Source organism: Hemitrygon akajei, chromosome 2 (assembly GCF_048418815.1).
Source record: "Hemitrygon akajei chromosome 2, sHemAka1.3, whole genome shotgun sequence".
Classification (NCBI taxonomy): Eukaryota; Metazoa; Chordata; class Chondrichthyes; order Myliobatiformes; family Dasyatidae; genus Hemitrygon; species Hemitrygon akajei.
The window spans coordinates 169,656,778-169,679,825 of NC_133125.1; positions in this window are offsets into that span (position 1 = coordinate 169,656,778).

Genomic DNA, 23,048 nt, shown 5'->3' on the forward strand with positions numbered 1-23,048 from the left:
CTCCGAATGATTTATTCCATTACTATCCGTAGGTATCTGAAGTCTTCCCAATCCTCTACCTTCCTGCTAATTTTTGCTCTTTTGAATGCACTCTCTTTGCTTTTACAATAAATTTGACTTCTCTTGTCAGCCACAGTTGTACTATTTTGCCATTTCCATATTTCTTCATTTTTGGAGAACATCTATCCTGTACGTTCCCTATTTTCCCCAGAAACTCACACCATTGCTGCTGCCTTGTTATCCCTGCCAGTATCCCTTCCAATTTATATTGGCCAACTCCTCTTTCATACCACTGTAATTAGTCAGGTCCGCATTTTCCTATCATATATCAAGTTGAACTCAATCATATTGTGATCAATGCCCCCTAATGGTTTTTTCTACCCTATGCTCCCTAACCACACCCCACCCTTCTCCATTTCAGTACATAATACACAATTCATTATAGCTGATCCCCTAGTAGGCTCAACGACAAACCAATTTCAAAAACCATCTCGTAGGCATTCAACAAACTGACTCGCTTGAGATTCCCCTTCCAAACTGATTTTACCAATTGACCTGCATATCAAAATCTACCATGACTAGTACAACATTATCTTTTCGACACGCCATTTCTACTTCCCATTTTAACCTGAGTTTTACATTTCTCCAACTGTATACAACTGTCAACAGTGTCCTTTTACCCCTATCGTTTCTTCACTCAACCCTCAAGGATTCAACATCTGCTGATCCTATGTCACATCTTCTTACTATTTTGATGCCGTTTTTACCAGCAAAACGAGGCCACCACCTCTACCTACCTTCTTATCCCTCCGATACAATGTGTAACCTTGGGCATTCAGCTCCCAACTATAACTATCCTTCAGCCATGATTCAGTTATGTTCACAACATCATAACTGACAACAGAACAAAAGATCATCCAGAAGTAAGTACTTCCTCTAGAAATAAGGTTGACATTGCATGTGTGTCTTAGCAGACGAATGATCCAGCGACCCGAGTTCAAGTCTTAACATTGTGGGATCTAAACTCAGCTAATACGCTGGGAAGTTCAAAAATAAATTCAAATGTTCACCAAGTCAACAATTTTTCTATATTTATAATTTTGTATCATAACATAAATCTACTTGCGCAGGCATAGCATATCTTACTACAAATATACAGGGCTTTAGTAAGATCACGTCTGAGGTGCAGTAGAATTTGTTCTCCATAAGACATAGTGGCTGTAGAGGGAGTTCCTTTCACTCGTTCCTAGAATGGCGGGCTTGCCACATGAGGAAAAGAGAGTCTATTCAAGCTCTCAAAGCAATGCCAATAATCTCATATTTCAACCCATACTATCAAAACTACTCAATAATTACCTCCAGTTTTTGTCATAAGCGGGGACGTGAGACTGGACCCAAATGCAGGACGCAGACACGGAAGTACTAGGAACAGCGCAGGACAAAGCTAAAGAACAGGATAGGTGCAGACTGGGAACAAGGATCCAGGGGGTGGGGCGACTCCGAGCTCGAGACTGGACATGGACCCGGAGCCTGGGCCTTGGCTCAGGCTCAGACCCCCAAACCAGGCGAAGACGTGACCTGGCTGGAGTTCCAGACGTTCTTGGAGGCTAGGAGTTCTTGAAGCTAGCCTCCTGGGTGGGCCGCAGAACTCCTGGGCAGGACGCAGAACTCCCAGGCAGGACGCAGGGGGCCTGGGCAGGTCTCAGGACTCCTGGGCAGAGTGAGGGGCAGAACCCAACAGAGGCGAGGGACGGGAAGGGAGATCAGTCTGGGGTGGCTCTAAGACTCGAAGTGGCTGGTAACCTCAGTGGGCTACAGAACAGAGAAATCCAGAAGTTACTGAATGATGTCACCTTCCACCAGTGGGTTACTCCAAGCAGAGTCTGACAGAAGGACCCTCCAACTACGCTCAATCCCCGAGCCCCTTATATACACAGCCAACTGATGAGCATCAGGTGCAGATGCTTGAGCCCAACCAAACCAAAATGAGCAACAGGTGTGAATGCTTGAGTCCAAGCCAAAACGAGGGACAGTTAGAGGACCCAGAGTCCAGAGTCCACGGACCGGACCGGACCATGACAGTTTTGCTGTCATCCAATAAGTGAATGATCAAAATACTATCAACAATTACGTACATCAGGAAATTGAAGCATGTGGGAAAGTCACGAGACAACGGGTAAAAGCCTGTGGTCTGGTAACCACTCTCTAAGTTTAGGACAAACCAAGGTCTCAGAGCTATGATCCTGCAGGAAAATGTATCACCCTGTAGCTCCAGCACCGTGCAACTGTTCCAAGTTTACTGATAACTTCTACTAAGTAAAAATTTGCCTAGTGATGATTGAAAGTGACTTGGGCTGAGAGAGGAGGTGACAAGGTGGCAAATGGGTGACAATGCGGAGCGGCTAACCACGTGGTAGCAAAACAGAAATTGGTCAAATTGGCATTTAATTAACTACTGTAAATTGATGGTATTGTGTTAGCGGTTGACAGAATCTGGCAGAATATTTATTAAAATTATGGGAAAAAGCATACAAATGGAATTTGTGTGGCATTATGAGTGAATAACTGATAGTCTCACTAAGCTGAATCGTTTATTTCCTTGACTTATTTTCTGGAACTCTATGATACATATTTGTCCTCTACCTTTGTGTCCACAATGAGCAACAGAGACAGAGATAGAGAGAGCGAGAGAGAGAGAGAGAGAGAGAGAGAGAGAGAGAGAGAGAGAGAGACAGATAGAGAGAGACAGACAGAGAGAGAGAAAGGGTGTCATTGCCACATGCACTGAAACAGAGGAAATTCTTGGTTTTGTATGGCATCCATACAGATCGTTTCTTCACATCAGTACATGAAGATAGAATAAGGGAAACAATTAAAGAATTAAAGCACGACTGTGCTGCGACACTCAGCTCGAACCACATCATCAAGTTCGCCGATGACACGACTATGGTGGTTCAGCAAGAACGACGAGTCAGCTTACAGAGAGGAGCTGCAGCGGCTAACGGAATGGTGCAGAAACAACAACCTGTCTCTGAATGTGAACAAAGCACAAGAGATGGTTGTTGACTTCAGGAGGGCACGGAGCGACCACTCCCCGTTGAACATCTCGGTAGAGATCGTTAAGAGCACCAAATTTCTTGGTGTTCACCTGGCGGAGAATCTCACCTGGTCCCTCAACACCAGCTCCATAGCAAAGAAAGCCCAGCAGCGTCTCTTTCTGCGAAGGCTGAGGAAAGTCCATCTCCCACCCCCCATCCTAATCACATTCTACAGTGGTTGTATTGAGAGCATCCTGAGCAGCTGCATCACTGCCTAGTTCGGAAATTGTACCATCTCGGATCGCAAGACCCTGCAACGGATAGTGAAGTCAGCTGAGAAGATCATCGGGGTTTCTCTTCCCGCCATTACAGACGTTTACACTACACACTGCATTTGCAAAGCAAACAGCATTGGATCCCACACACCCCTCATACAAACTCTTCCCCCTCCTACCGAAAGCATTCGGGCTCTCACAACCAGACTATATAACAGTTTCTTTCCCCCAAGCTATCAGATTCCTGGACTAAACTGACACCTTACTGCCCTATCTTTATTATGTATTGTAATGCCTGCACTGTTTTGTGCTGTTTATGCAGTCCTGGGTAGGTCTGTAGTGTAGTGTAGTTTTTTTTTCTGTGTTGCTTTTTACGAAGATCAGTCTAGTTTTTGTACTGTGTAATGTAACACCATGGCCCTGAAAAACGTTGTCTCATTTTTACTGTGTACTGTACCAGCAGTTATGGTTGAAATGAAAAGAAAAAGTGACTTGACGTGAATGCAGAATAAAGTGTTGCCTTTGCAGAGAACAGCAGAAGAAAGGTACGAGGAGGTTATGTGAATAGGAAACTGTTTCAGACTGTGCGACAGGTTGCAGGCATCAAGTACTATGGTTGGCCGTAACAGTATCAGGGAGTGGTCGACAATGGAAAGCAAAGATAATGACCTATAAAAGTCAAACAGAGCAACGAGAGGAAGAATGGAGTTAGACCGAGCAATATCTTTGCCACTTTACAAATTATGTTCTGCCACATGTTATATTTCGTCAAATAAATAAACATTGCGGATGTTTCCTCATTCCCCTATTTTGAAAAAAACTTTTTAAATTCAGAATGACATTAAACCTTTTCTTTAATCTGCATGGTTACAAAGATATTGAACTGAAGTTCAACTACCCAAGTCAGTCATAGAGCACAGATACAGACCCTTCGGCCCATCTGTCCACTCCGACCAGAGCGATCTCCCTGATGGTTCCAGATGCCCACGTTCAGATCATAACTCCCCAAACCTCCCTCTTCTTGTGCCTATCAATTAGCAGCTATTTAATGTTAGAATTGTCTCCACCTCAGCCACTTCCTCTGGCAGCTTATTCCAACTACTCTCTAACCTCCCTGTAAACAAGTTCCAGCTGAGGTTTTCTTTTAAAGCTTTCCCCTTTTATCCTGTATCTGTACCCTCTAGCTTTAGACTTTCCAGCTCTGGGGGCAGGATTATAATTGTCCGGCTTATCTATACCCCCATTGTTTTAAATATTTCTACGTGGTCTCCACTTTCCTCCTACGAATCCTGCAAACAATAAATTACGCATAATAATATTCATCAGCTCAATAATTTGTCGCACAAGCTTTGAGTATCCTTCTACAAGAATATAGGATATTAGGAAGACCACATCAAAAGTCCTGTGCAATTTGGTCTTCCTACCTAAAATAAGACATAATTTCTATAGAGGAAGTGCAGTGAAGATTTAGAAGACTGGTCCCTACAAAGGCGGGTCTGCCACAAGCAGAAAAAGGAATTCATGCCAGTTCTCAGAGCATTGCCAGTCTTCCCATATCACAACCCGATCTATCCCAACTACTTGCCAATTCTCTCCAGTTTACCAATCAGCGAAGGCACAAATTACCATCAATAATTACCATTCAAACATCTGGAATGGGAGGAAATTAAATCATGGGGGGGTTGGAAATCACAAAACCTCAATTAAAACATGGAAACAGACATTTCCGAGGTCAGGACAAACCAAGCTCACCAAAGCTCCGAAGCTGCCGGAATACAACAAATTCAATTTCTCCAAGTTTGCTGATAACTTCAAACTAAGTTCTGATGATCACAGGTAAATTGCACTGAAAGAGTGGGGGACACGGTGGCAAGTGGAGGATAATGTAGCATGCCTAACCACGTGGAAAAGAATCAATAAAGGAATACTGACTATTGCATAAATACAGGGAGAGAGAAGGAGAGAGAGAGTGAGTGTTTGTGTGTCAGAGGGAGAGAGAGAGAGAGACAGAGAGCGCATGCATCGGCAGTGAGAAAGAGATAATGTGACAATGTGGAGTGCCTAACCACATGGAAACGAATCAATAAAGGATAACTGACTATTGCTTAAATACAGAGAGAGAGAGAAAGAGAGAGAGAGAAGGAGAGAGAGAGTGAGTGTGTGTGTGTCGGAGAGAGAGAAAGAGTGCGTGAATCGGCAGTGATAAAGATATAATGTTCAAACGTGCCAAACAACCATTGTCCTGAAAAGATACTGTGATACAGCAGGTAGCAATTCAGCAGTTAAATAAAATGTTGGGACTTCATTTGAGCACAGCTTTTGTGAAAATTTATAATGTTGTGCTGTCAGGGCTGACAGCAGAGCAGCAATGTCGTGAGTTTCTGGGGAAAATGAGGAAGGCGCAAGATAGATGCATTCCAAAATTGAAAAAATACTCAAATGGCAAAATAGTACAGCCGTGGCTGACATGGGAGTTCAAGTCAATTGTAAAAGCAAAAGAGAAGCCATACAGAAAAGCAAAAAATAGTTGGAAGACAGAGGATTGGGAAGCTTTTAAAACATACAGGGAGCAACAAAACAGAGTCTTTGGGAAGGAAAAGGTGAAATCTGAAAGCAAGCTAGCAAACAATATCAAAGTGGATAGCACCAGCTTTTTCATGTATGTAATGAACGAAAGAGAGATGAGAGAGGATATAGCCCCGCTAGAAACTGAGGCTAAAGGAATAATAATGGGGAACAAGGAAATGCAGATGAACTAAATTAGTATTTTGCATCAATCTGCAATGCGAAAAGCACCAGCAGTGTTCCACGTCTTGAATGGTGTGAGGGAAGTGAAGTGAATGCAGTTACCATTAAAAGGGAGAAGATGCTCAAAAAGCTGGAAGCCCTAATAGTCCATAAGTCAACGGACCAGATGAACTGCACATTAGGGTTCTGAAAGAGGTAGCGGTAGCGATTGTGGCGGCATTCGCAGTAATATTTCAAAAATTGTTGGATTCTGGCCTGCTGACAAAGCACTGGAAAATTGAACATGTCACTCCACTCTTTAAGAAAGGGGGAGGGCTGCAGTAAGTAAATTATCAACCAGTTAGCCTGACTTCAGTTGTTGGGAGGATGTTGGGTTCAATTAAAGATGAGGGTATGGAGTACTTTGTAACCCAGGACAGAGTCAGTACGGTTCCCTTCAGTGAAAAATAAACTTCAGGGATGTGATTCTGAGACTTTATAGAGTACTGGTGAGGTATCGTATTGAGATCTCTAAGATGAGGTGTGCTAGCATTGGAGAGGATTCAAATGAGCTTCACAAGGATGATTCCTGGAATGAAAGGGTTATCATACGAGGAACATTTGATAGCATTGAGCCTGTACTTACTGAAATTTAGGAGGATGAGGGTGGATCTCATTGAAAGCTTTCGAATGTTGAAAGGCCTAGACAACGTAGATGTGGGAGGGATGCTTCCCATGGTGGGGGAATCCAGGACAAGACAGCACAGCCTCAGGATAGAGGGGAGTCAATTTAAAAAGGAGATGCGGACAAACATCCTCAGGCAGAGAGTGATGAAGTTGTTGAATTGTAACTACAGCCAGTTGTGGCGGCCAGGTTGTTGGGTGTATTTAAGGCACAGCTTCATATATTTTAATTGGACGCGGCATCAAAAGGTTACAGGAAGAAAGCAGGGAAGTAGGGCTGAGAAAGGGAAAAAAAGGATCAGCCATGATTTAATGGCGGAGCAGACTCGATAGTTCAAACCGGCTAATTCTGCTCCTATGTATTATGAGGTCTTACGGTTGAATATATGGGCTCGATGTGACTTCGTTTATCATCTCATAACTATGTAACCTATGATCGGGTGCCTCCTTAATGGTGGAAAGACAGGCAGAGCAATGGATACTGTAGGAGCACAAATTTCTGAATAACTATTGTCAGAGCCATCAGGGATGCCTTTGATCTAGGTCCTCAAATTTGGAGACCAAAACTGCACACAATACTCCTGGTGGGATCTCACCAGGACCCTGTACAGCTGCCGAAGGACCTCTTTACTCCTATACTCAATTCCTCTTGTTATAAAAGCCAGCATGCCATTAGCTTTCTTCGCTGCCTGCTGTACCTGCATGCTTGCTTTCATTGACTGATGTACAAGAACACCTAGATCTTGTTGTACTTCCCCTTTTCCTAACGTGACTCCATTTAGATAGTAATCTGCCTTCCTGTTCTTGCCACCAAAGTGGATAACCTCACATTTATCCACATTAAACTGCATCTGCCATACATTTTCCCACTCACCTAGCCTGTCCAAATCACCCTGCATTCTCATACCCCTGGAGCTCCTGGGGTATAAGACACTGCAAGTGCAGGAAATTTGAGACAAACAGGAAAGTTGATAGTATCTACCAGGTCAGACAGAACCCTTGGAAAGATAAATAAAGAATTAAAATTGAAGTTCTAACAACTGACATCAAAATTTAAACTCACCGTGGGCTTCCTTAGATAGAAAGTTCAGAGTCAGAGTACAATAGAGAAATAAAGTGTCAGGAATCCGAAAGCCTGAGTGAACTTGGTAGTACTTGATTTTAGGTACTTGATTATGCCTGTGTAAATAATAGGTTGAGTTAAACTGCTGCAGGATCATGTAATGTGTTGGATTTTTTCAGTTTTCTCTTGGTCTTCGCTGCATTTTTCATCTTCAATTTGCCCCTCATTTATTACGTATTTTTGATATCTTTGTGTTAAGCACCTGGTCCTGTAATTCCACTGGTAACCATTCTGTTTCTGTGAAGAGGTCTCCAATTCTAATCCCGGGCGTTCTACGCTTCCTTGAGGACACCTAGTCTGCTCTGATCCTGGGGTTGTTTACCATGGAGGATCATACTCTTCTACTGGTTAACACTGGACCCAAAAAAGTTTGCTTCCTATATACTTGTGGGTGTATGTTACGGATCTTGGTTTGAAATCACTATGAATTTTCCAGTCATGCACTTTTTCTTGAATTTCCCTACATTCGTCTACAATGCAAGCTAAAAGGTTCTCTATTTAGTTATTGCATACTCGGGCATGCTCAGGCAGGCCGAATGCTGCCTGGCAGGGCAGACGTAGAAAGGCTAGTAAAACATCATACACACATCATTCTATGCCTTGTGCTCACACGTATATCGGTTTGCGGTCATGTTGACGCACATGCTCAACATGCATAGCATATTGTGTGCACTGAGTACAATTAATTAATTGTATTTCAGAAGTATTTGTGATAACAAAATGTCTCGGAATGTTGCCACAGCCATGATACTTGTTATATTATTGGTGAGTATACGTTTAGATCTCAGAGACAGGTTCTGACTCCTCTTCTTCAGAGTTCTGCATTGGGTGTAAGACTGGCGACCACGATAAAGCCTAAGCTCTGCAGATGTGGTCTATAATATTCTTTGAGCCGATAATATAGGGAGAGCGGAAGGATCATGTGATGGACTGCTAGTTCTATCTGACCGGTGTGTCTGATGTCTCTGCTAAAAACAAGAATTCCATTCAATACCCCATTCTCCCTTCAGGCATGAGACTTGAGCCGCATGATGATCGTCGCCCAGCAGTGAATCCACTAGAAACGCGGAATCTAGAGGAGGCAGGCGAATATGCCATGATGCACGAGACAGGAATGGAAAAACATAGTGATACACATTTTGAACCCTTTATGTCAAGTGAGCCTCATCTGATAACCTAATCTGAGTTAACTGATCTGGTCAGAGCATTTGGATTGTCGAAGGCAAAACAGAATTACTGGGTTCAAGACTGTAAGGATAGAATCTGCTGTCGCAGGCGCAAAACTTACCGTGAAAGATTTCTATATCTGAGATAGAGGTTTTGCAGAAAAGCTGATGACAAAATTGCGTGGGGCGTGCCTGTTGGTCCAGAAATTAATCAGGTCATCATTATCAAGCAATTCGAACACCTTACAGTGGAACCAGAGAAAATTGTACAGAAGGCAACTTCAGGATACCAAAGTACGTGTAGCTGGTTAACAACATGCTTCAAGCATACAAAACCATGAAGTGCAACATATCACGAAGGTTTCATTTTCTGCATTCCAATTCAGACATCTTCTTTGCAGATCTTAACGCTGTCAGTGCCAAGCACGATGAGAGTTGCTAAAACTGAAGAGTGTTCAAAGCAAGTTCACAAGAATGGTTCCAGGATTGAATGGTTTGTTATATGAAGAGCGTTTGATGGCTCTCGGCCTGTATTCACTAGAATTGAAAAGAATGATGAGTGATTTATTTGAAACCTATCGAATGGTGAAAGGCCTTAGAGTGTATGGTGAGTGGTGGATGCAGAGAGGATGTTTCCTATGGTGGGAGAGTCTAAGACCAGAAGACAAGGCCTCAGATTAGAGGGGCGACCACTATGAATGGAGATGAGGAGGAATTTCTTAGACGGAGAGTGGAGAATCTCTGGAATTATTTGCCACAGGCAGCTGTAGAGGCCAAGTCTTTATGCATATATAAGACAGAATTTGATATATTCTTGATTTGTCACAGCAAGAAGGGATTCGGGGAGAAGGCAGGAGACTGGGGCTGAGAGGAAAATTGGATCAGCCATGATGAAATGCCAGAGCTTACTCGATGGGACAAATTTTCGGCCTCACGTGGTCTATTGTGAGCACAACTACACTTTTGAAAAAAGTTGCTATCCAGTGTAAGCTCTTCATTGTTCTGGGCTATGCTTCCATTTAGGTTTAGTGGTTTATAGTGCTAATCAGAATTGCATATGCTCACGTGGAGTTTTCAATGTTGTTTTCGTTGATGAAAAATATATCATGAGAAGTTATATTATTATCGTGCACAGATTGCCCTTTATACATTGACTGTCTGTCTTGGTTTGTCTTTGTATAAACTTGTGAATACCCACAAGAAAATTTATCTCCGGGTAGTAGAGCATATGATGAGTTGTAGGCACTTTCATGAGAGATTTCCTTTCAAGTTCGATCTATTTTAGATTATGGATAACGTTTTCATGAACTGGACACCTGCATCAAAGTTCCAATGAGCTAGATTGAATCCGGACCTCCCGTTTTATCTGTGTGGGTTTTGATATCCTCTCTGTGATTGCAGGGGTTCTCCCCGCTGCTCTTGTTCGCTCACACATCTGAATACTGTTCTACTTGCAGTTTAATTTACTAAAGTAAGATAATGCTATTGTGCTAAAGAATGTCAGAATCTGGTGGAATATTTATACAAACAGCAGGAGAGCACATAAAATAGAATTAATGTGGCATTAGGGCTAAATATTTGATAGTTTTACTGAGCTGACATGTAAGTTCCGTCCTGAATTTTGTCTCTATGATGCCTGTTTGTGCTCAACTTTCAAGTACGAACAGGCCACTGGGTGATCCTGCTTTGTCTGGCAGACAGAGCATAGGTGTTAAGCAAAACTGTCTCCCAGTCTGCGCCGGGTCTCACCTATATATAGAAGGCCGCACCGGGAGCACCGGATGCAGTATACCACACCAGCTGACTCACAGGTGAAGTGAAATGTAGATCTCCCAGTGGCCACACATTTTAATTCCACATCCCTAACTATTCTGACATGTCTATCCATGGCCTCCTGTACAGTCAAGATGAAGCCACACTCAGGTTGGAGGAACAACACCTGATATTCCATCTGGGTAGCCTCCAACCTAATGGCATGAACATTGATTTCTCTAACTTCCGTTAATGCCCCTCCTCCCCATCTTACCCCATTCCTTAATTATTTATTTATTCTTCCCATATTTTTACTTTTCTTCTTATTTACTTCTTTCTCTCTCTCTGTCTCTGTCTCTGTCTCTCTCTCCCTCTCTCTCTCTCCTTCTCTCTGCCCCTCTCACAATCACTCCTTGCCTGTTCTCCATCTCACTCTGGTGCTCCCCTCCCCCTTTCTTTCTCCCCAGGCCTCCCGTCCCATGGTCCTTTCCTTGTCCCAGCTGGGTGTCCCTCTTGCCAATCAACTTTCCAGCTCTTAGCTTTATCCCTCCCCCTCCTGTCTTCTCCTATCATTTCCGATCTCTACCTCCCCCTCCCACTTTCATATCTCTCACTACCTCTTCTTTCAGTTAGTCCTGACGAAGGGGTTTGGCCTGAAACGTCGACTGTACTTCTTCCTACAGCTGCTTCCTGGCCTGCTGTATTCCAATAGCATTTTGTGTGTGTTGCTTGAATTTCCAGCATCTGTAGATTTCTTCTTGTATTCCAGACTTCTTGAAATGAATGCCAACGTTGCATTTCCTTCCTCACCACCGACACCACCTGGAAAGTAACCTTTAGGAAGTTTTGAACAAGGACTCCCAAGTCCCTTTGCATTCAGGTAACCTCATCTTTAACAATTAACTCCAACATCTTCCCAACCGCTGTGGTCAGGCTCACTGCTCTATAATTTCTTCCCTGATGCTTTCATCCTTTTTTAAAAAATGCAGTGACATTTGCAATTTTCCAGACCTCTGGCACCGTGCCAGTGTCCAATGATTTTTGAAAGATTATTGTTAATGCCTCTACAATCTCTACTGAGACATCTTTCAGAACTCTTGTGTGCAGTTCATCTGGTCCGGGTCACTTATGTACCCTTAGATCTTTCATCTTTTTGAACACCTTCTTCCTTGAAATAGTAATTGCATTCACTACTCTTCCATCATACACTTCAATGTCTGGCACACAATTTGTGTCCTCCACAGTGACCAATGATGCAAAATAGTCATTTAGTTCATCGGCCATCAACTCAACCCTCGTTATTATTTCTCTGGCCTCGTTTTCTAGCAGTTCTCCATCCACTCACATCTCTATTTTATTTTTTACATACTGAAAAAGCTGTTATTATCCACTTTGATATTGTTTGCAAGCTTGCTTTCATTCTTAAACTTTACCCTCCGAATGACTTTTTCCATTATTATCTGTAGGTTTCTGAAGTCTTCCCAATCCTCTATCTTCCTGCTAATTTTTGCTTTCTGGAATGCACCCTCTTTTGCGTTTACAGTAAATTTGACTTCTCTTGTCAGCCACGCTTGTACTATTTTGCCATTTCAGTATTTCCTCGCTTTTGGAATACATCTATCCTGCATGTTCCCCATTTTCCCCAGAAACTCACACCATTGCTGCTCCTTTGTTATCCTTGCCAGCATCCCTTTCAATTTTCTTTGGCCAACTCCTCTTTCATACCGCTGTAATTTCTTTTACTCTGCTAATGTATAGTCAGTTCTGAATTTTTCCTATCAAGTATCAAGTTGAACTCAATCATATTGTGATCAATGCCCCATAATGGTTCTTTTACCCTATGCTCCCTAACCACACCCCCTCCCCTCCCCGGTTCAGTACATAACACACAATTCATTATAGCAGATCCCCTAGTAGGCTCAAAGACAAACCAATCTCAAAAGCCATCTCATAGGCATTCAACAAACTGACTCTCTTGTGATTCCCCTTCCAACCTGATTTTTCCAGTTGACCTGCATGTTAAAATCAACCATGACTAGTACAACATTGTCTTTTTGACAGGACATTTCTACTTCCCAACTTAACCTGTGTTTTACATTCCCCCAACTGTATACAACTGTCAACAGTGTCCTTTTAGCCCTATCATTTCTTCACTAACTCACAAGTAATCAAAATCTTCCGATACTATGTCACATCTTCTTACTGTTTTGATGACATTTTTTACCAGCAGAACCAGGCCACCACCTCTAACTACCTTCTTATCCCTCCGATACAACATGTAACCTTGGACATTCAGCTCCCAACTATAACTATCCTTCAGCCATGATTCAGTGATGTTCACAACATCATAGCTGACAACAGAGCAAAAGATCATCCAGAGGTAAGTACTTACTCCAGAAATTAAGGTTGACATTGCATGTGTGTCTTAGCAGGCGAATAATCCAGAGACCCGAGTTCAAGTCTTAGCATTGTGGGATCTAAACTCAGCTAATACGCTGGAAAGTTCAAAAATAAATTGTGTTTTCAAATGTTCAGCAAGTCAACAATTTTTCTACATTTATAATTTTGTATCATAACATAAATCTACTTGCGCAGGCATAGCGTATCTTACTACAAATATACGGGACTTTACTGGGGTGCGGGCTGTAGAGGGAGTTCCTTTCACTGGTTCCTAGAATGGCGGGCTTGCTACGTGTGAGAAGAGGGTCTATTCAAGCTCTCAGAGCAATGCCAATAATCCCGCATCTCAACCCATTCTATCCCAACTACTCGATAATTACCACCACTTTCCCTGTCATCCAATAAGTGAAGGGTCAAAATACTATCAACAATTACCAACATCAGGAAATTGAAGCATGTGGGAAAGTCACGAGGCAACAGGAAAAAACCTATGGTCTGGTAACCACACTCTAAGTTTAGGACAAACCAACTTCTCGGAGCTATGATTCTGCAGGAAGACGTGTCACCCTATAGCTCCAGCACCGTGCAACTGTTCCAAGTTTGCTGATAGCTTCAAACTAAGCAAAGATTTGCCTAGTGATGATTGAAAGTGACGGGCTGAGAGAGGATGTGACGAGGTGGCAAATGGGTGACAATGCGGAGTGTCTAACCACGTGGTAGCAAAACAGAAACTGGTCAAGTTAGCAGATTAATTAACTACTGTAAATTGATGGTATTGTGTTAGCGGTTGACAGAATCTGGCAGAATCTTTATTAAAATTATGGGAAAAAGCATACAAATGGAATTTGTGTGGCATTATGAGTGAATACCTGATAGTCTCACTAAGCTGAATCGTTTATTTCCTTGACTTATTTTCTAGGACTCTATGATACATGTTTGTCCTCTACGTTTGTGTATGCAATGAGCAACAGAGACAGAGATAGATAGAGAGAGAAAGAGAGAGAGAGAGAATCATTGCCACATGCACTGAAACAGAGGAAAAATTTGGTTTTCTATGGCATCCATACAGATCGTTTCTTCACATCGATCCATGGAGGTAGAGCACGGGAAACAATTAAAGAATGTAGAATGAAGTGTTACCTTTGCAGAGACCGGCAGAATAAAGCTACGAGGAGGTTATGTGAATGGGAAACTGTTTCGGACTGTCCTGCGACAGACTGCAGGCATCAAATACTGTGGTTGGCCTTAACAGTAACAGGGAGTGGTTGGCAATGGAAAGCAAAGATAATGACCTATCAAAGTCAAACAGAACAATCAGAGGAAAAAAATGGAATTAGACCAAGCAATATCTTTGCCACTTTACAAATTCTGTACTGCCACATGTTATATTTGGTCAAATAAATAAACATTGCGAATGTTTCCTCATTCCCCTTTTTTTAAACAAATCTTTAAATTCAGAATCACATTAAATCTTTTTTAATCTGCATGGTTACAATGATATTGAACTGAAGTCCAACTATCCAAGTCAGTTACAGAGCACGGATACAGACCCTTCGGCCCATCTGTCCACTCCGACCAGAGCGATCTCCCTGATGGTTTGAGATGCCCACGTTTGGACCATAACTCCCCAAACCTCCCGCTCCGTGTGCCTATCAATTATCGGCAATTTAATGTTAGAACTGTATCCACCTCAGCCGCTTCATCTGGCGCTTATTCCAACTACTCTTGAACCTCTGTGTAAACAAGTTACCGATGAGGTTTTCATTTAAAGCTTTCCCCTTTTATCCTGTACCTGTACCCTCTAGCTTTAGACTTCCCAGCTCTGGGGGCAGGATTATAATTGTCCAGCTTCTCCATACCCACATTATTGAAAATATTTCTATACGGTCTCCTCCCTCTCTTTCTCCTACAAATCCTGCAAACAATAAATTACGCATAATAATATTCAGCAGCTCAATAATCTGTTGCACAAGCTTTGGGTACCTTACTACAAGTATATAGGACTTCGGGGAGACCACATCAACAGTCGTGTAAAATTTGGTCTTCCTACCTAAAATAAGACATAATATCTACAGAGAAAGTGCAGTGAAGATTTAGAAGACTGGTCCCTACAGAGGCAGGCCTGCCACATGCGGAAAAAGGAGTTCATGCCAGTTCTCAGAGCAATGCCAGTCATCCCATATCACAACCCGTTCTATCCCAACTATTCGCCAATTCTCTGCAGTTTACCCTATCATCCAATAAGTGAAGGCACAAATTACCTTCAGTAATTAACATACGAACATGGGGACTGGGAGAAAATTAAATCCTGGGGGGGGGGGGGGAAATCACAAAGCCTCATTAAAACATGGAAACAGGCATTTCCGAGGTCAGGATAAACCAAGCACCCCAAAGCTCCGAAGCTGCCAGAATACAACAAATTCAACCTCTTGAAGTTTGCTGATAACTTCAAATGACGTTCTGATGATCAAAGGTAAATTGGACTGAAAAAGTGAGGGGGCACGGTGGCGAGTGGAGAACAATGTGGAGTGCCTAACCACATGGAAACGAATCAATAAAGGATAACTGACTATTGCTTAAATACAGAGAGAGAGAAAGAGAGAGAGAGGAGAGAGAGAGTGAGTGTGTGTGTGTCGGAGAGAGAGAAAGAGTGCGTGAATCGGCAGTGATAAAGATATAATGTTCAAACGTGCCAAACAACCATTGTCCTGAAAAGATACTGTGATACAGCAGGTAGCAATTCAGCAGTTAAATAAAATGTTGGGACTTCATTTGAGCACAGCTTTTGTGAAAATTTATAATGTTGTGCTGTCAGGGCTGACAGCAGAGCAGCAATGTCGTGAGTTTCTGGAGAAAATGAGGAAGGCGCAAGATAGATGCATTCCAAAATTGAAAAAATACTCAAATGGCAAAATAGTACAGCCGTGGCTGACATGGGAGTTCAAGTCAATTGTAAAAGCAAAAGAGAAGCCATACAGAAAAGCAAAAAATAGTTGGAAGACAGAGGATTGGGAAGCTTTTAAAACATACAGGGAGCAACAAAACAGAGTCTTTGGGAAGGAAAAGGTGAAATCTGAAAGCAAGCTAGCAAACAATATCAAAGTGGATAGCACCAGCTTTTTCATGTATGTAATGAACGAAAGAGAGATGAGAGAGGATATAGCCCCGCTAGAAATTGAGGCCGAAGGAATGATAATGGAGAACAAAGAAATGATTAACTAAATTAGTATCTTGCATCAACCTGCAATGCGAAAAGCACCAGCAGTGTTCCACGTCTTGAATGGTGTGAGGGAAGTGAAGTGAATGCAGTTACCATTAAAAGGGAGAAGATGCTCAAAAAGCTGGAAGCCCAAAGAGTCCATAAGTCAACGGACCAGATGAACTGCACATTAGGGTTCTGAAAGAGGTAGCGGTAGCGATTGTGGCAGCATTAGTAGTAATATTTTTAAAATCGTTGGATTCTGGTCTGCTGCCAAAGCACTGGCAAATTAAAAATGTCACTCTACTCTTTAAGTAAGGGGAAGGCAGCAGAAAATGAATTATCAACCAGTTAGCCTGACTTCAGTTGTTGGGAGGATGTTGGGTTCAATTAAGGATGAGGGTATGGAGTACTTGGTGACCCAGGACAGAGTCAGTACGGTTCCCTTCAGCGAAAAATAAATTTCAGGGATGTGATTCTGAGACTTTATAGAGTACTGGTGAGGTATCGTATTGAGATCTCTAAGATGAGGTGTGCTAGCATTGGAGCAGATTCAAATGAGCTTCACAAGGATGATTCCTGGAATGAAAGGGTTATCATACGAGGAACATTTGATAGCATTGAGCCTGTACTTACTGAAATCTAGGAGGATGAGGGTGGATCTCTTTGAATGTTGAAAGGCCTAGACAACGTAGATGTGGGAGGGATGCTTCCCATTGTGGGGGATTCCAGGACAAGACGGCACAGCCTCAGGATAGAGGGGAGTCAATTTAAAAAGGAGATGCGGACTAACATCCTCAGGCAGAGAGTGATGAATTTGTTGAATTGTAACTACAGCCAGTTGTGGGGGCCAGGTTGCTGGGTGCATTTAAGGCGCAGCTTAATATATTTTAATTGGACGCAGCATCAAAAGGTTACAGGAAGAAAGCAGGGAAGTCGGGCTGAGAAAGGGAAAAAAAGGATCAGCCATGATTTAATGGCGGAGCAGACTCGATAGCTCAAACCGGCTAATTCTGCTCCTATGTATCTTACGGTCTTAGCGTCTTACGGAACTTCTCAAGATGGCGGTGCGACGCAGCACGCAGCGGCCACTCCAGGATGAATATCTGTTATCTGTAAGTAGGGGCTATGTACAATCCTGATTTGATGGGAGACGGACGTGTGAAACACGGAGGAACATCTGGTGTAACTTTTGAAATGCCTGTTTCGCTGCCGCTGCTACTGTGCGATTGGAAATATCTCCGGGAGGAAGGCCCCAAATCCTCGGCTTTGCCTGTTGCTTGGCGGCCAGTGCCGTGGTGGAAGCACTCGGCAGAGATGGTGCTCGGTGTCGGAGGGCTGGTCGGAGGCTCGAAGTTTTCGGACAGACTCGGAGTTGGCTGTGGTCAGAGCTCCCAAAGTGCTGTATCGGCAAGCTGCGGCACTGGAGGTTCATGGCAGGAAGAGTTTTCCTTCCTTCTACTGTCTGCGTGAGATGATGGGCTGTCGGGACTTTGAGACTTTCTTTTAAACCGTGCCATGGACTGCTCTTTATCAGATTACTGTATAGCTTTGCACTGTTGAAACTATGTGTTATAATTATGTGGTCTTTGTCAGTTAGTCTTTTATCAATTATGATTTTGTCTGCACTGTTGAAACTATATGTTAACTACAACTATATGTAACTATGTGGTCTTGTGTAGGTCGTGTAGCTTTAGGCTTGTCTGATGGGTTTGTAGTTCCTTTCCGGGGAACGTGCTAAGACAGTAGCGCGATACTGATACGCAGCAGCCTCTCCGGACTCTGGATTGGGGATTACCAAACCTTATGTGTTTTGTGATTGTTCGTGATATCATTCTGGAGAATGTTGTCTCATTTTTTAACTGCATTGTATATTGTGGTTTATAAATGACAATAAACTGAATCTGAATCTATAAGGGGCTCAATGCGACTCCATTCATCCTCTCATAACTATGTAACTTTCGATCGGGTGCGGTCCTTAATGTTTGAAAGACAGGCAGAGCGATGGATGCTGTAGGAGCAATATTTTCTAAATAATTATTGTCAGAGCCATCAGTGATGGCTTCGATCTAGATCGCAGTGACCTCTCACCGTACAACAAATACTGGAAAATTGTGGCCTGAACGTTTGTCTTGTGATCACAAACCCTGACGGACATTGGTAATATAAAATACTACAAGTGCTGTTCATTGTTTCACTAGTCCAAAGGAACACTATTTCGTTTAGTTGCATGCAGTTGAATTAGAATTAGATAGATAGATAGATAGATACTTTATTCATCCCCATGGGGAAATTCAACATTTTTTTCCAATGTCCCATACACTTCTTGTAGCAAAACTAATTACATACAATACTTAACTCAGTAAAAATATGATATACATCTAAATCACTCTCTCAAAAAGCATTAATAATAGCTTTTAAAAAGTTCTTAAGTAGTTTACTTAAATACATTGAGTCCTAACCCCGGCACTTTAACATATCTTACTCCTGGCGGTTGAACTGTAAAGCCGAATGGCATTGGGGAGTATTGATCTCTTCATCCTGTCTGAGGAGCATTGCATCGATAGCAACCTGTCGCTGAAACTGCTTCTCTGTCTCTGGATGGTGCTATGTAGAGGATGTTCAGGGTTTTCCATAATTGACCGTAGCCTACTCAGCGCCCTTCGCTCTGCTACCGATGTTATACTCTCCAGTACTTTGCCCACGACAGAGCCCGCCTTCCTTACCAGCTTATTAAGACATGAGGCGTCCCTCTTCTTAATGCTGCCTCCCCAACACGCCACCACAAAGAAGAGGGCGCTCTCCACAACTGACCTATAGAACATCTTCAGCATCTCACTACAGACATTGAATGACGCCAACCTTCTAAGGAAGTACAGTCAACTCTGTGCCTTCCTGCACAAGGCATCTGTGTTGGCAGTCCAGTCTAGCTTCTCGTCTAACTGTACTCCCAGATACTTGTAGGTCTTAACCTGCTCCACACATTCTCCATTAATGATCACTGGCTCCATATGAGGCCTAGATCTCCTAAAGTCCACCACCATCTCCTTGAACACTTGAACGTGAACTTGAAAACTGATAGCACTTTATCTGGTAGACTCGCTAATCTACATTTTACATTTCAATGCCTCTTGAAGCCAGCAGTGAAAAAAAGAAACCCCATCCTAGAGAAATTTAATTTATTAAAATAAACAGCTGGGCTTAATGTACTATTGCCTTAACTGTTATTTAAAACGTCATTTCAAAATTCACCCTTTTTTTGTTAAAACGCAGTCCATTCATTGGAATTTCACAAACTCTGTGGAGTTCAGTTCGTTTTCCTTCCAATATTCTTTCCGATCAGTAAAACATACCACCAATGAAGTGAAAAAGAAAATAAGTGAATATAGAAAAGGAAATCTAAAAACACGGCTATATCTTTATACCATGGAAGGTCGAAATGTAGTTATTCTGGATAATAAATAATGGTGGAGAGAGGACAACAGTATTAGCAGTTCACATCAATACCCATGCATCTACTGAAGTTACAAGATAAGCATATTATGAACTGCTGAGCTGAGGGCGAGTGTTATTGACAGAAGGAATCTGGCGGCTGTGATAGGGTGCAGGCATAGAGAGACTGATGACCCAAGAGGTGGTGGTGCAGGATGAGCGAGGCCGATGATCTCTAAAGGAGGAGTGTAAATGGGAGATAAATTGAGATCTCAAACTAGAAATAGGCGAGGGTTGAAGCCTATGGACAGGGTGTTTTAACGCATGATGCAATAGCTTGTCATATAATAAGCAATAATTAAAATAGACAGCCGATACTCAACTGATCAGCCTTCCGTGGTACTCCAGCATGAGTACCTCACATATTATCCAATGCTCCTAGTTAGCAACAGACATGAATCGGGGATTTAAGTCAATCAAGTCTGGATTCAGGATTAGAGAAAGAGAAAATAACGCTGGAGCTCCTGGGGTATAAGACACTGCAAGTGCAGGAAATTTGAGACAAACAGGAAAGCTGACAATATCCACCAGGTCAGATAGAACCCGTGGAAAAATAAATAAAGAATTAAAATTGATATTCTAACAACTGACATCACAAGCTGAGCTCACCGTGGGCTTCATCAGATACAAAGTTCAGAGTCAGAGTACAATAGAGAATTAAAGTGTCAGGAATCCGAATGTCTGAGTGAACTTGGCGGTAATTGATTTTAGGCTTTTACACCGTCTTTTCCTCTCACCGTGCGGAAGACACAGAACTGGAAAACACGGTCCACTGGCTTTAATGACAACCTAAGACAGGACAAGATCAGAGTTCTTGGAAATACAGGAAAGTTAAAAGTAGAAGATAGAAGGTGATAGGACTGGCGAGAAGCAAAGAGTGGGAATAAAGGGGCCTTTTCTGGTTGGCTGCAGTTCATTTGTGTGTGTCGCAGGGGTCGGTGTTAGGACGGCTTCTTTTCGCATTGGCAGATTGAATATAGAGCAGGGAGTTGCGAGGTCATGCACTTTGCCAGCGATAAAGGCTTAGATTGTATCCTAAATGAGGAGAAAATTCAAAAATGAGAGGTCTTGGGAGTCCTCATGCAGGATTTGCTGAAGCTTATCTTCAAGCGAATCTGTAGTAAGGGCGGCTCATGCACTCTTAATATTCACTTCGTGAGGACTAAAATACAAATGCAAGGTTGCAATGCTAAGGCTTTATAAGGCATTGGTCCGAATGTACTTGGAATATTGTGATCGAGATGTATAATTCAAAATGTATGTTGTACACATCAGATATAAACAGTAAACAGCACAGTAATCAATACACGACTCATTGTCCCTGTGACAGGACTTCGGTGGTTTCATGTGATGAAATTATCGCTATGGATGGCAAACAAAACAAAGTTTTTCTCTGTATCTCGTTAAATATGACAAAAATAGGCCAATTAAAATTGCTCAAAACACTGAATGGATATTCTTCAAAGTGGTCTTCCAATATCACAATGTGAACGCCAAATGCAGTACATTACAATCGATGGAGCTTCATTTGGAAAGAGTGCTTCGAACAACAAAATTCACCTTTTGTTGTGGATTTTAATTCCACCAATTTAACTTCTGCATTAAACAAATCAATTTGTGCGTGGAAGGTCATGTTTGACAAATCTTATTAAATTTTTTGAAGAGGTTACTAGGGAAATTGACGAGGGTAAAGCAGTGGATGTTGTCTATATGAACTTCAGTAAGGCCTTTGACGAGGTTCCACTTGGAAGGTCAGTTAGGAATGTTCAATCGTTAGGTATTAATATTGAAGTAGTAAAATGGATTCTTCAGTGGCTGGATGGGAGATACCTGAGAGTAGTGGTGGATAACTGTTTGTCAGGTTGGAGGCCGGTGGCTAGTGGTGTGCCTCAGGGAACTGTACTGGGTCCAATGTTGTTTGTCGTATACATTAATGATCTGGATGATGGTAAATTTGATTAGTAAGTATGCAGATGATACTAAGATAGGTGGTGTTGTGGATAATTAAGTAGGTTTTCAAAGCTTGTAGAGAGATTTAGGCCAGTTAGAAGACTGGGCTGGAAGATGGCAGATGGAGTTTAATGCTGATGAGTGTGAGGTGCTACATTTTGGTAGGAATAATCAAAATAGGACATACATGGTAGATGGTAGGGCATTGATGAATGCAGTAGAACAGAGTGATCTAGGAGTAATGGTGCATAGTTCCCTGAAGGTGGAATCTCATGTGGATAGGGTGGTGAAGAAAGCTTCTTCCATTGAGAGTAGGGGAGATTCAAATAAGAGGACATGAGTTGAGAGTTAAGGAGCAAAAGTTTAGGGGTAACATGAGGGGGAACTTTTTTGCTCAGAGAGTGGTAGCTGTGTGGAACGAGCTTCCAGTAGAAGTGGTAGAGGCAGGTTCGATTTTGTCATTTTAAAAAAATGGATAGGTATATGGACAGGAAAGGAATGGAGGGTTATGGGCTGAGTGCAGGTCGGTGGGACTAGGTGAGAGTAAGCTTTCATCATGGACTAGAAGGGCCGAGATGGCCTGTTTCTTTGCTGCAATTGTTATATGGTTATATGGTCTATAGAGAAAATCTGCAGATGCTGGAAATCCAATCCTGATGAAGGGTCTTGGCCCGACACGTCGACTGTTCACTCTTTTCCATAGATGCTGTCTGGCCTGCTGGGTTCCTCCAGTGTGATGCAATTAGTCTTGAGCTATTAATTTCCTCTGAATTCATTCTTTGTGGTTACATTACTTTTCTTCCCAAGATTCATTGGTTAACAATTTTCTATTAGCTATTGCTTTGCTAATGTAAACCGTAATGGATGACAATCCCCTCTCTGTAAAACTTTTAAACCATCTACACACTTACTAATCCTAACTCTTACATTGACATTCAGATTATTTATATAGAGTATATAACAAGCTATAAGGAGTCTAGCGCCCCTAGGGTCTATTGTCATTCAGTAAAACTGATTCTTCACTAACGTCCTCTGCCTCTCATCATCAAGGCAAACACGAATTCAATTTTGAAACTTGCCTTGAATTCTATCAGCATGAATTTTAGTGCAGCATTCTATATCTATATTCTATAAAGCCTGAGTAGTCCACAGTCTATGCAAACTGTATCAGCTGAACTACAAACACGAGGAAATCTGCAGATGCTGTAAATTCAAGCAACCGTTACGTACTCCGTAACTGGG